This window comes from Hemitrygon akajei, chromosome 1, assembly GCF_048418815.1.
Source record: "Hemitrygon akajei chromosome 1, sHemAka1.3, whole genome shotgun sequence".
Taxonomy (NCBI): domain Eukaryota; kingdom Metazoa; phylum Chordata; class Chondrichthyes; order Myliobatiformes; family Dasyatidae; genus Hemitrygon; species Hemitrygon akajei.
Genome location: NC_133124.1, coordinates 72,165,848 through 72,178,199, shown reverse-complemented (window position 1 = coordinate 72,178,199; position 12,352 = coordinate 72,165,848).

Genomic DNA, 12,352 nt, shown 5'->3' with positions numbered 1-12,352 from the left:
GTGGAGCCCACTCCCATGGGGAGAGGTGGGAATGTGGGGCTCACTCCCAGGGGGAGAGGTGGGAATGTGGGGCTCACTCCCAGGTGGAGAGGTGGGAACGTGGGGCTCACTCCTATGGGGAGAGGTGGGAATGTGGAACTCACTCCCAGGGGGAGAGGTGGGAATGTGGAGCTCACTCCCACGGGGAGCGGTGGGAATGTGGAGCTCACTCCCACAGGGAGAGGTAAGAACGTGGAGCTCACTCCAATGGGGAGAGGTGGGAATGTGGAACTCACTCCCAGGGGGAGAGGTGGGAACGTGGAACTCACTCCCACGGGGAGAGGTGGGAATGTGGAGCCCACTCCCATGGGAAGAGGTGGGAATGTGGGGCTCACTCCCAGGGGAAGAGGTGGGAAAGTGGAGCCCACTCCCATGGGAAGAGGTGGGAATGTGGGGCTCACTCCCAGGGGGAGAGGTGGGAATGGGGAGCTCACTCCCATGGGTAGAGGTGGGAATGTGGGGCTCACTCCCAGGGGGAGAGGTGGGAACGTGGGGCTCACTCCTATGGGGAGAGGTGGGAATGTGGAGCTCACTCCTATGGGGAGAGGTGGGAATGTGGAGCTCACTCCCATGGGGAGCGGTGGGAATGTGGAGCTCACTCCCACGGGGAGAGGTAATAATGTGGAGCTCACTCCCACGGGAAGCGGTGGGTATGTGGAGCTCACTCCCACGGGGAGCAGTGGGAATGTGGAGCTCACTCCCACAGGGAGAGGTGGGAATGTGGAGCTCACTCCCACGGGGAGAGGTAAGAATGTGGAGCTCACTCCCACGGGGAGCGGTGGGAATGTGGAGCTCACTCCTATGGGGAGAGGTGGGAATGTGGAGCTCACTCCCACAAGGAGAGGTGGGAATGTGGAGCTCACTCCCACGGGGAGCGGTGGGAATGTGGAGCTCACTCCCACGGGGAGAGGTGGGAATGTGGAGCTCACTCCCACGGGGAGAGGTAAGAATGTGGAGCTCACTCCAACGGGGAGAGGTGGGAATGTGGAGCTCACTCCCACGGGGAGAGGTGGGAATGTGGAGCTTACTCCCACAAGGAGAGGTAAGAACGTGGGGCTCACTCCAACGGGGAGAGGTGGGAATGTGGAGCTCACTCTCAAGTGGAAGGCTGGAGATGAACAGCAGGGAGTGGTTGAACAGGAAAATGGATAGAGAGAGGGATAGAGGGTGTTTATGGGAGGAAGAGGCTGGTGTAGAGGAGAAAACCAGCATGAAGCAAACTGGCTGAATGGAACCTTTCTAATTTGCAGGCTCTCTGTAATTCTTTGTGAGGTACAGATAGCTGATACTGCCAGCTGGAAATGGTATTAAACTACCAAGTTTTAAACAAGCTGCTTGGTGAACTCTCCTGCTCTGTGATCTACAGATCAGATTTATAACTTCCAGCAGCATTCAGACAGCTTGTCCTTGTCATAATTTTAATGTTCTATTTGCCGAGAAGATCAAGCAACAAATTAGATCTCAACTCCAAGCTCTTCCTGACAACCACATTGCATGATCTGTGCTGTCAAGATGGATGCCAAGTTTTAACAGTTTCAAGTGTTCAACAAAGTGAGGGCAGACTTTAAATTAGGAGTGGACTTGCTTTTTATTGTGATGGAGTCCAATTATCCATGGTTTGCTGCCCCAGTTGACAGGGTCTTAACATTAGTTAATTAATCACTAAGCACTTTGACCGTGTCAATAAGCGAAGTCACAAAGTCATACAGAACAGTAACAGGCACAAAGACTTCACACAGAACATTAACCACCCCTTTATACTGAACCCATGTTAATTCCTATATTTCACTCTCCACATCCCCACCTGTTATTGTACCACTCAGCCACACTCCAAGGCCAATTAACACACTTTCCTGCATGTCTTTGGGATGTGGAAGGAAACCGGAGCTCTCGGGGAAACTCAGATGATCACATGGAGAACCTACAAACTCCATTCAGACAACACCAGAGGTAGAAACATAGAAACACAGAAAACCTACAGCACAATACAGACCCTTTGGCCCACAATGCTGTGCCGGACATGTACTTACTGTAGAAATTACCTAGGGTTACCATAGCCCTCTATTTTTCTAAGCTACATGTACCTATCCAAAAGTCTCTTAAAAGACCCTATCGTATCCGCCTCCACCACTGTTGCCGGCAGCCCATTCCACGCACTCACCACTCTCTGAGTAAAAAACTTAACCCTGACATCTCCTCTGTACCTACTTCCAAGCATCTTAAAACTGTGCGCTGTTGTGCTAGCCATTTCAGCCCTGGGGAAAAAGCCTCTGACTGTCCACACGATCAATGCCTCTCATCATCTTATACACCTCTATCAGGTCACCTCTCATCCTCCATCACTCCAAGGAGAAAAGGTCGGGTTCACTCAACCTGTTCTCATGAGGCATGCTCCCCAATCCAGGCAACATCCTTGTAAATCTCCTCTACACTCTTTCTATATTTTCCACATCTTTCCTGTAGTGAGGTGACCAGAACTGAGCACAGTACTCCAAGTGGGGTCTGACCAGGGTCCTATGTAGCTGCAACATTACCTCTCGGTTCTTGAACTCAATCCCATGGTTGATGAAGGCCAATGCACCGTATGCCTTCTTAACCACAGAGTCAACCTGTGTAGCAGCTTTGAGTGTCCTATGGACTCCGACCCCACGATCCCTCTGCTCTTCCACACTGCCAAGAGACTTACCATTAATACTATATTCTGCCATCATATTTGACCTACCAAAATGAACCACCTCAAACTTATCTGTGTTGAACTCCATCTGTCACTTCTCAGCCCAGTTTTGCATCCTATCAATGTCCTGCTGTGACCTCTGATAGCCCTCCACACTATCCACAACTCCCCCAGGTGAGGAATGAATTTGGGTCGATATAGAACAAAGAACATGGAAAGGTGCAGCACGAGTACAGGCCCTTCGGTTCATGATGTTCTGCCAAACTAATTAAACTAGAAATTACAAGCCTTCTAAATAATCCACTCTGACTGTACAATATCCATATTCCTCCATTCTCGACACATTCATGTGCCTGTCTAAGAGTCCCTTAGATACCCCTGCCTCCATCACCACACCAGACAGTGAAAGCTGAGCATCTAGCATTCTGTGTAAAAAAAACTTCGCCATGCACATCCCTTTTAAAAGATGCCCCCCCCCCCACCTTCACTCTAACCCTGAGTAAAAAGGACCGGCTGTCTATTCTATCTATGCCTCTCATAATGTGAAGAGAAAGAAGATAGTTAAGAACAATGTTGGGCCCTTGAAGAATGAATTGGGTGAAATTGTTATGGGAAACAGAGAAATGGCAGAAGAATTTAATGAGTACTTTAGATCTGTTTTCACTAAGGAAGACACAAGCAATCTCCCAGATGTTTGGATGGGCCAAGGACATAGGGTAACAGAGGAAATGAAACAGATTGACATTAGGAAGGAAACGGTGATGAGAAGACTGATGGGACTGAAGGCTGACAAATCCCCAGGTCCAGATGGTCTGCATCCTGGGTACTAAAGGAGGTGGCTCTGGAAATTGCGGATGCATTGGTAATCATTTTCCAATGTTCCTTAGATTCAGGATCAGTTCCTGAGGATTGGAGAATGGCTAATGTTATCCCACTTTTTAAGAAAGGAGGGAGGGAGAAAACAGAGAACTATCGACCTGTCAGCCTGACATCGGTGGTGGGGAAGATGCTAGAGTCCATTATTAAGGATGAAATAGTGGCATACCTAGATAGCAGTGATAGGATTGGGCCGAGCCAGCATGGATTTACCAAGGGTAAATCATGCTTGACTAATCTGTTGGAGTTTTTCGAGGATGTAACCAGGAAGTTAGACGGGGGAGATCCAGTGGATGTAGTGTACCTCGATTTTCAGAAGGCATTTGATAAGGTCCCACATAGGAGATTGGTGGGTAAAATCAAAGCTCAGGGCATCAGGGGGAAGACATTGACATGGATAGAAAATTGGTTGGCAGATAGAAAGCAAAGGGTAGCGGTGAATGGGTGTTTCTCGGAATGGCAGGTGGTGACTAGTGGGGTGCCACAGGGCTCAGTATTGGGACCACAGCTGTTTACAATTTACGTCAACAATTTGGATGAAGGCATTGAAAATAACATCAGCAAATTTGCTGATGATACTAAGCTGGGTGGCAGTGTGACATGTGATGAGGATGTTAGGAGAATTCAGGGTGACTTGGATAGGCTGGGTGAGTGGGCAGATACTTGGCAGATGATGTTTAATGTGAATAAGTGTGAGGTTATCCACTTTGGGAGTAAGAATAGGAAGGCAGATTATTATCTGAACGGTGTAGAGTTAGGTAAGGGAGAAATACAAAGAGATCTAGGAGTCCTTGTTCATCAGTCACTGAAGGTGAATGAGCAAGTGCAGCAGGCAGTGAAGAAGGCTAATGGAATGTTGGCCTTTATTACAAAGGGAATTGAGTACAAGAGCAAGGAAATCCTCTTGCATTTGTACAGAGCCCTGGGGAGACCACACCTTGGAGTATTGTGTACAGTTTTGGTCTCCAGGGTTAAGGAAGGACAACTTGGCTGTAGAGGAAGTGCAGCGTAGATTCACAAGGTTAATTCCTGGGATGTCTGGACTGTCTTACGCAGAGAGGTTAGAGAGACTGGGCTTGTATACGCTAGAATTAAGGAGATTGAGAGGGGATCTGATTGAAACATATAAGATTATTAAGGGATTGGACAAGATAGAGGCAGGAAATATGTTCCAGATGCTGGGAGAGTCCAGTATCAGAGGGCATGGTTTGAGAATAAGGGGTAGGTCATTTAGGACAGAGTTAATGAAAAACTTCTTCTCCCAGAGAGTTGTGGGGGTCTGGAATGCACTGCCTTGGAAGGTAGTGGAGGCCAATTCTCTGGATGCTTTCAAGAAGGAGCTAGATAGGTATCTTATGGATAGGGGAATCAAGGGATATGGGGACAAGGCAGGAACCGGGTATTGATAGTAGTTGATCAGCCATGATCTCAAAATGGCGGTGCAGGCTCGAAGGGCCAAATGGTCTACTTCTGCACCTATTGTCTATTGTCTATTGTCTATAATCTCCTAAACCCCTGTCAGGTCTCTCCTCAACATAGATATGACACATATCATCATACAAGCAGCATTCATTAACAAAAGCATAAAATAAATGCAAATTATATGCAATTGTTACAAAAAGGAACACAATTTGAATAAAAAACTCTCTTAGTGCAAGGTGATCAAAGTTGGTCATAGTGTGGCTTTTCAAATGTGTTTAAAATCCATTTGGACGGGTACTGTACGTGGTTAATTGGAGGCCTGTGTGTTTGTGGGTGGGATGGTGGGAAAGGGGCCTGTTGCTGTTGTTGCTACTTGTGTTCTGCTGAAGATTGGGGGCATGCTAGTTGGTGCAGGGATAGGCGGCGATACTTGTAGGCAGCCTCCAATACATCCTTAGGTGCGTTGGTTGTTTACACAAACACAACATTTCACAGATGGGAAAGGGTTATGAGCCAACTGCAGGCATTCCATCATTCTCCTATGTTCCAATCAATAAAGTCCCAACCTGCTCAACCGTTCCCCATAATTCAGTCCCTCGAGTCCCGGCAACCTCCCGTAAATCTCTGCACTCTTTCAAGCTTAATGACATCCTTCCTGCAGCAGGGTGAGCAAACCCGAACGCAGTACTCCAATACGCCGATGTCTTACACAACTGTTTCCTGGGATGTTATCACAAACTCCATTTCCTGATCCACATCTGTGGCAGAGTGATCACTCATCAACCTGCTTCTGTTTTCACTTGGAGCCCAGTTCCTCCGCTCCTGTGGAACCAGCAGCCTTAAACTTTGAGGAAGAAATCTGTCAGGGAGAAAAATGTGCTCCTCTTGGGGAGAACACAGCTGTGTTCCACTTTCATTTCTGCTAGCTCCCTCACTGCAGGACTGCCCAACATCTTCTCAAGATTCAGCGCCTTGCCAAGCTGACAGGGAAGAGATGCTGCATCAGTGCTCTGGTAATCTGGGTTCAATCTGGATCCTCGGGTGCTCTGTGCGTGTGGGGGGGGAGGTAGTTTCCAGATTCTCCCTGTGACCTGTGTAGGCTTCCCCAAAGTGCTCCAGCTTCCTCACACAAACCAAAGATGTGCACTTTTGTGGGTTAATTGGCCACTGTAAGTTGCACTTCTACATGAGGGGTAGAATCTGGGGGGAGTTGACTGTCGTGTGAGAAAGGGGTGTAGAAGGATAGAGGAAGTCATTAGTGAGACTTGGAATACTGTGTATATGGTATATGTATACATCCAAGGATGGGGCCAGCCCTCTTCCAAAACCTCAGCTGCACTCCTAGAGGCATCAGCTCAGACCCGAGAAATGACCTATTACTGTCAGACCCATGCTGGTCTCACCCCATGACTCCTTGCCTTCTATACACCCATTTCAAGCTCCCCACCATGCATCCACAGGCACTCCAGTGTACTGACAGTGAGCTGACTGGGCAGTAATTACCAGATCCCCGAGGTAACCACCCCCTCCTGACCCCACTATTGTACCCTCTCCAGGTACCACTCCTCTTCTCTATTTCTGAATCCAGGGATTGATAATCTTTCCCCTCCATTCCTGAGGCTGAGGCGTAAGCTGATAGAGGTGTGTAAAACCATGGGGGGCTTAGATAAGGTACATTCACTTAAGGAGGGAGGAAGGGGATGTTACAGAAACATTATAAGGTGAACAGTTTCCTTTCACACAGAGTGGTTGATAGCTGGAACTCACTGCCAGAGGAGGTGGAGGAACCAGATACAATGACTGTTTTTAAGATGAATTTTGACACATAAGCAGGCAAGATACAGAAGGCAGGCAAATGGAATTTGTATAGAGAGCCAAAAAGGGTCAGTATTGATACATTATGCAGAAGGGTCAGTCTATACCTATCACACTCGGAAACCCTCTGGAATCTCCTTTTTCCAGCTTTCCTGGTGAGCCGTGCCACCTACCTGTTTACCAATTTACCAGTCTTCTCACAGTTACCATTGAGCAGGAGGTACACAAGCCTGAAGTCCACACCACCAGGTTCAGGAATAGTTACTGCCTTTCAAGCATTCGGTTCTTGGACCAACTGGCAAGACCTTAATCACTACCGTGTAGTAACCCCATGATCACATTGATCACTTTGCACTAAAATGGACTTCTTGTGAAATTGTATATAATAATATTTAATGTATGCTTTCGTGTAACTGCTATGCACCTGATATGCTGGAAGTAAGGTTTTCATTGCAGCTGTGTGGGTGACAATAACCTTGACTTTGACTTTGGGTGTTTGGGGAATGCCTCCTCTGGTGGGGCAGGGGTGGAGTAGGATGATCCAGAGGGAAAGTGTCTTCGCACTTCATGTTTCTGTGATCTGCCTTGTGCTGCCTTGAAAGAGCAGTGGGATCAGGACCAACAAGAACTTCCCCTTGAGAATTGACATGTAACACCTCCTGCATCTCATTGGTGCTGCTGTACAGAAGGTTTAAACTGTACTGTACATGACTGCACTTGTGCACGTGGCAATAAACTGAATTTCAGAATGAGAATCAGAATCAGGTTTATTATCACCTGCATGTGACGTGAAATTTGTTAACTTAGCAGCAGCAGTTCAATGCAATACATAATCTAGGAAAAAAGAGAAATAAAATAATAATAATAATAATAATAATAATAAATAAACAAGTAAATCAATTACAGTATACATATATTGAATACATTTTAGAAAGTGCAAAAAAAAGACATACTGTATATTATAAAAAGTGAGGTAGTGTCCAAGGGTTCAATGTCCATTTAGGAATTGGATGGCAGAGGGGAAGAAGCTGTTCCTGAATCGCTGAGTGTGTGCCTTTAGGTTTCTGTACCTCCTACCTGATGGTAACAGTGAGAAAAGGGCATGCCCTGGGTGCTGGAGGTCCTTAATAATGGGAGCTACCTTTTTGAGACACCACTCCCTAAAAGTGTCCTGGGTACTTTGTAGGCTTGTACCCAAGATGGAGCTGACTAGATTTATAACCTTCTGCAGCTTCTTCTGGTCCTGTGTAGTAGCACCCCCCCACCCCCATACCAGACAGTGATGCAGCCTGTCAGAATGCTCACCACGGTACATCTATAGAAGTTTTTGAGTGTATTTGTTGACTTGTCAAATCTCTTCAAACTCCTAATGAAGTATAGTCACTGTCTTACCTTCTTTATGACTACATCATTATGTTGGGACCAGGTTAGATCCTCCGAGATCTTGACACACAGGAACTTGAAGCTGCTCACTCTCTCCACTTCTGATCCCTCTGAGGATTGGTATATGTTCCTTCGTCTTACCCTTCCTGAAGTCCACAATCAGCTCTTTCGTCTTACTGACATTGAGTGCCAGGTTGTTGCTGCAGCACCACTCCACAAGTTGGCATATCTCACTCCTTGTACACCCTCTCGTTACCACCTGAGATTCTACCAACAATGGTTGTATTGTCAGCAAATTTATGGATGGTATTTGAGCTACACCTGGCCACACAGTCATGTGTATACAGAGAGTAGAGCAGTGGCTAAGCACACACCACTGAGGTGCGCCGGTGTTGATCATCAGTGAGGAGGATATGTTATCACCAATCCCCACAGATTGTGGTCTTCCGGTTAGGAAGTCGAGGATCCAATTGCAAAGGGAGGTACAGAGGCCCAGGTTCTGAAACTTCACAATCAGGATTGTGGGAATGATGGTATTAAATGCTGAGCTATAGTCGATGAAAAGCATCTTGACATAGGTGTTTGACTTGGAATGTACAAAATACCCTTTAGTGTAGATGAAGCAAGGATGTTTTCCCTGGCCAGTCTGTTTGGAACCAGGGTCTCAATAAGGCATCAGCCAGTCAGGGCAGAGATGAGAAGTCAAAGGCAAAGAACAGAACATAGAATATAGAACAGTCCTCCTCTCAATAACCATCTTTATCCTCCATTCTCTTCATATTCAGGTGGCTCTCAAAAAGGCCCTTAAACTCCACCAAACTGCCTACTTCCAATATTACTCCTGGTAACACCAGACTGCGTTAAAAAAAAAACTTCCCCTCACATTGCCTTAAACTTCCTCCCCCAGCCTTAAAAGGACATCTTCTGGTGTTTGACATTTCTAGCCAAGGGAAAAGATTCTGATGCCCATGGGTGCAATGAAAACTTTATTGCTGCAGCATCACAGGATGTTAAATCGGATAAGCAGCACTCACAAGGAAAACATGAACGTAAATTAGACACAATTTTTAGAAGAAAACACAATTAGAACAAAAAAAAAGTCCATCTTAGTGCGAAGTGGTCGAAATGATCATAGTGATGCAAACTGTAAGAAATATCTTCACCCAGAGGGAGGTCAAACTTTGGAATTCTCTCCCCAAGAGTCCCAGACAGTGGATATCAGGGAAGCAAGGAACATAGAACAGTACCACACGGGAACAAGCCCGTCATTGCTAGAGGGATAGAATTTAAGACAAGGGAATTTATACTGCAATTGTGTAGGGTACTGGAGAGGCCACACCTGGAGTACTGTGGGCAGTTCAGCGCTCCCTATTTGTGGAATGATATTGGCTTTGAAGACAGTGCAGATGAGGTTCACCAGGTGAGAAGGTTAGTATATGAGGAAATGTGTGATACTATTCTCACTGGAATTCAGAGGAATGAAAGGGGATCTTATAGAAACATTATGAAAGAGATAGATCAGGCAGAGGCAGGGGAGTTCTTTCCACTGGTAAGTGAGACTTGAACAAGGGGACATAGCCTTAAGATTCAGGGGAATAGATTTTGGATGGAGATGAGAAATTGTTTTTCCCAGAGAGTAGTGAGTCTATGGAATTCTCTGTACAGGGAAACAGCAGAAGCAACTTCATTAAATATATTTAAGACACAGTTAGCTTTTTGCATAGCAGAGGAATTAAGGGTAATGGGGAAATGGCAGATAGGTGGAGTTGAGTCCACATGCAGATCGGTAAATACCTTATTGAATGGTGGTGCAGGCTCAATGGGCCAGGTGGCCTACTCCTATTCCTAGTTCTTATATTTCTAATGTTCTTATGTTTGCTGAACAGGATGCCAGTCCAAACTAGTACCATCTTCACGTACATGGTATATCTCTCTCTCCATTCCCTGCCTGTTTATGTGTCAGTATAAACACCCCCAGCACATCTGCCTCCGCTAATTCCCCTGACAGTCCAGTCCAGGCACAGCTCCACTTACTTGCCTCATAAAACTCCTTTCTGTAACTGGCTCTGGAAGGCAGACAAAACAAAGTTTTTCACTATATTTTGGCACATGTGTCAACAATAAACCAGTTACCAAAGCAAGACAAGTGAAACCAAATGTTGGAGTGGGTGGACTAGCTCATTGTTTTCCAATCTAGAGCTCAGTGTTGGCCCTGGACAGTGGTAACACGCGTCGAGAATATTGAGAATGGAGTGATGCACTTTGCACCCAATATCCAGGATAACTATAATACCCCGCTACACTCATCTCATTTCACCTGCTTCAGCACCATTTGACTATGCATTGCCTATTCAAGTGTATGTCCCAACGCCTATTAAACACAGTGATTCCTCCCATTTACGGTTACCAACTACTTTCTGTGTAAAATCCCCTGAACCCCTTGAAGTCTCCTACTGTTCCCTTAGATCATAAGACCAAGGAACAGAATTAGGCCATTTAGACCATCACGTTCCTGTTTCTGACATCCCTTCTTCTTCCCCCTCCCAACTCATTTCATCACATCAGTACACTGAGGTAGTACGAGCGAAAATCAGTAACAGAATGCAGAATAAAGTGCTACAGTTACGGAAAAAGTCTAGTGCAGGGAGACAATAAGGTCCAAAGGTCATGATGATGGCCAAGGGACCATCTTGTACAAGAGTCTGATAACAGTGGAGATGGAAGCTGTCCTTGAGCCTAGTAGCATGTGCTTTTGTATCTTGTTGTTGACACTGTATTTTTGATGTATAGTAATTGTAGGTCTTTGCACTGGACTGCTACTGCAAAACAACAAATCTCAGAAAAGTCAGTGAGACTCCAAAACACACCACAGGTCAGGCAGGATCTGTGGAGAAAGAGACAGAGTTTCTTCAGAATCAGAATTAGGTTTGTTATCACTGACTTAAATTGCCTGACATTTGTTGTTTAGTAGCAGCAATGCAGTACAAAGACATAAGGTTACAACACATTATAAAATAAATACTTCAAAAAATAATGAATAGTGATCAGAGGAGAAGAAGCTGTTCCTGAATTGCTGAGTGTGGGTCTTTAGGCTCCTGTGCCTCTTCCCTGGTGGTCATAACAAGAAGGGCATATGTCCCAGATGGTGAAGGCCCTTAGTAATGGATTGCCTTTTGAGGCACACCCTCCTGAAAATATCCTTGATATCTTCAGCCTGAAACATTAACTCCATTTCTCTTTCCAACAGAAGTAGAAGGATCTTCAACCTAAGGTGTTAAGCCTGTTTCTCCCTGCACAGAGACTGCTTGTCTTGCTAAGTGTTTCCAACATTTTCTACTGTCATTTCAATGTTCCAGCATCTGCAGCTTTTAATATTTCCTATAAATTCCATTCAGTGAAAGTGGAAATAATTATTGTGGAATTAAAGCCCTGTTAGCTGTACACAAAAAGCTGGGAAATGTTGGAAGTGTTTTATAAGGGTAATGTTCAGTATAGCAGAGTACAGGAAATTAATCCACCCTTGTGTGGATTTATGTAAAACAGGCCATGGGTAATATGTTTGTTTCAATCAAGAATACACTGGCAAGTGTGGATAGAGATTTGATAAGTTTCCTCTCAAGAATTAGTATTGAAATTCATGGGTCCAATGTGAAATTGTAAATTAAATTATTAATTGAACAGGCCATGTAAAAGAGAGAGCTGTTCTCAACTGCGGTAATTCTTATCAGATATCTTGGCCCCAAATGGAAATGTTGCACTCTTACTGTGTATATTCACTCGCAATGATTTTGGTTTGGGACTGCACAGTACAAGAGCTGTTACAAAGAATTATAGATTCATAGTCATAAAGCATGAGTCAGGCCTTTTGGGCCAGCTTTCGGACCACACCAACCCTGATGCCCATCTAAGCTAGTCCCATTTACCCGCATTTAGCCCCTATCCCCCAAACCTTTCCTATGCACTTACCTGCCCAAGTACTTTTTAAATATTGTTAATGTACCTGCACCAACCACACTCTCGAGTGGCTCGTTCCAATATGAGCCACTCTGAGTGACAAAAATCGCCCTTCAGGTTCCTATTAGATCTCTCCCCTCCTATCTTTAATGTATGCTCTCTGGTTCTTTACTCCCCAACCCTGGGAAA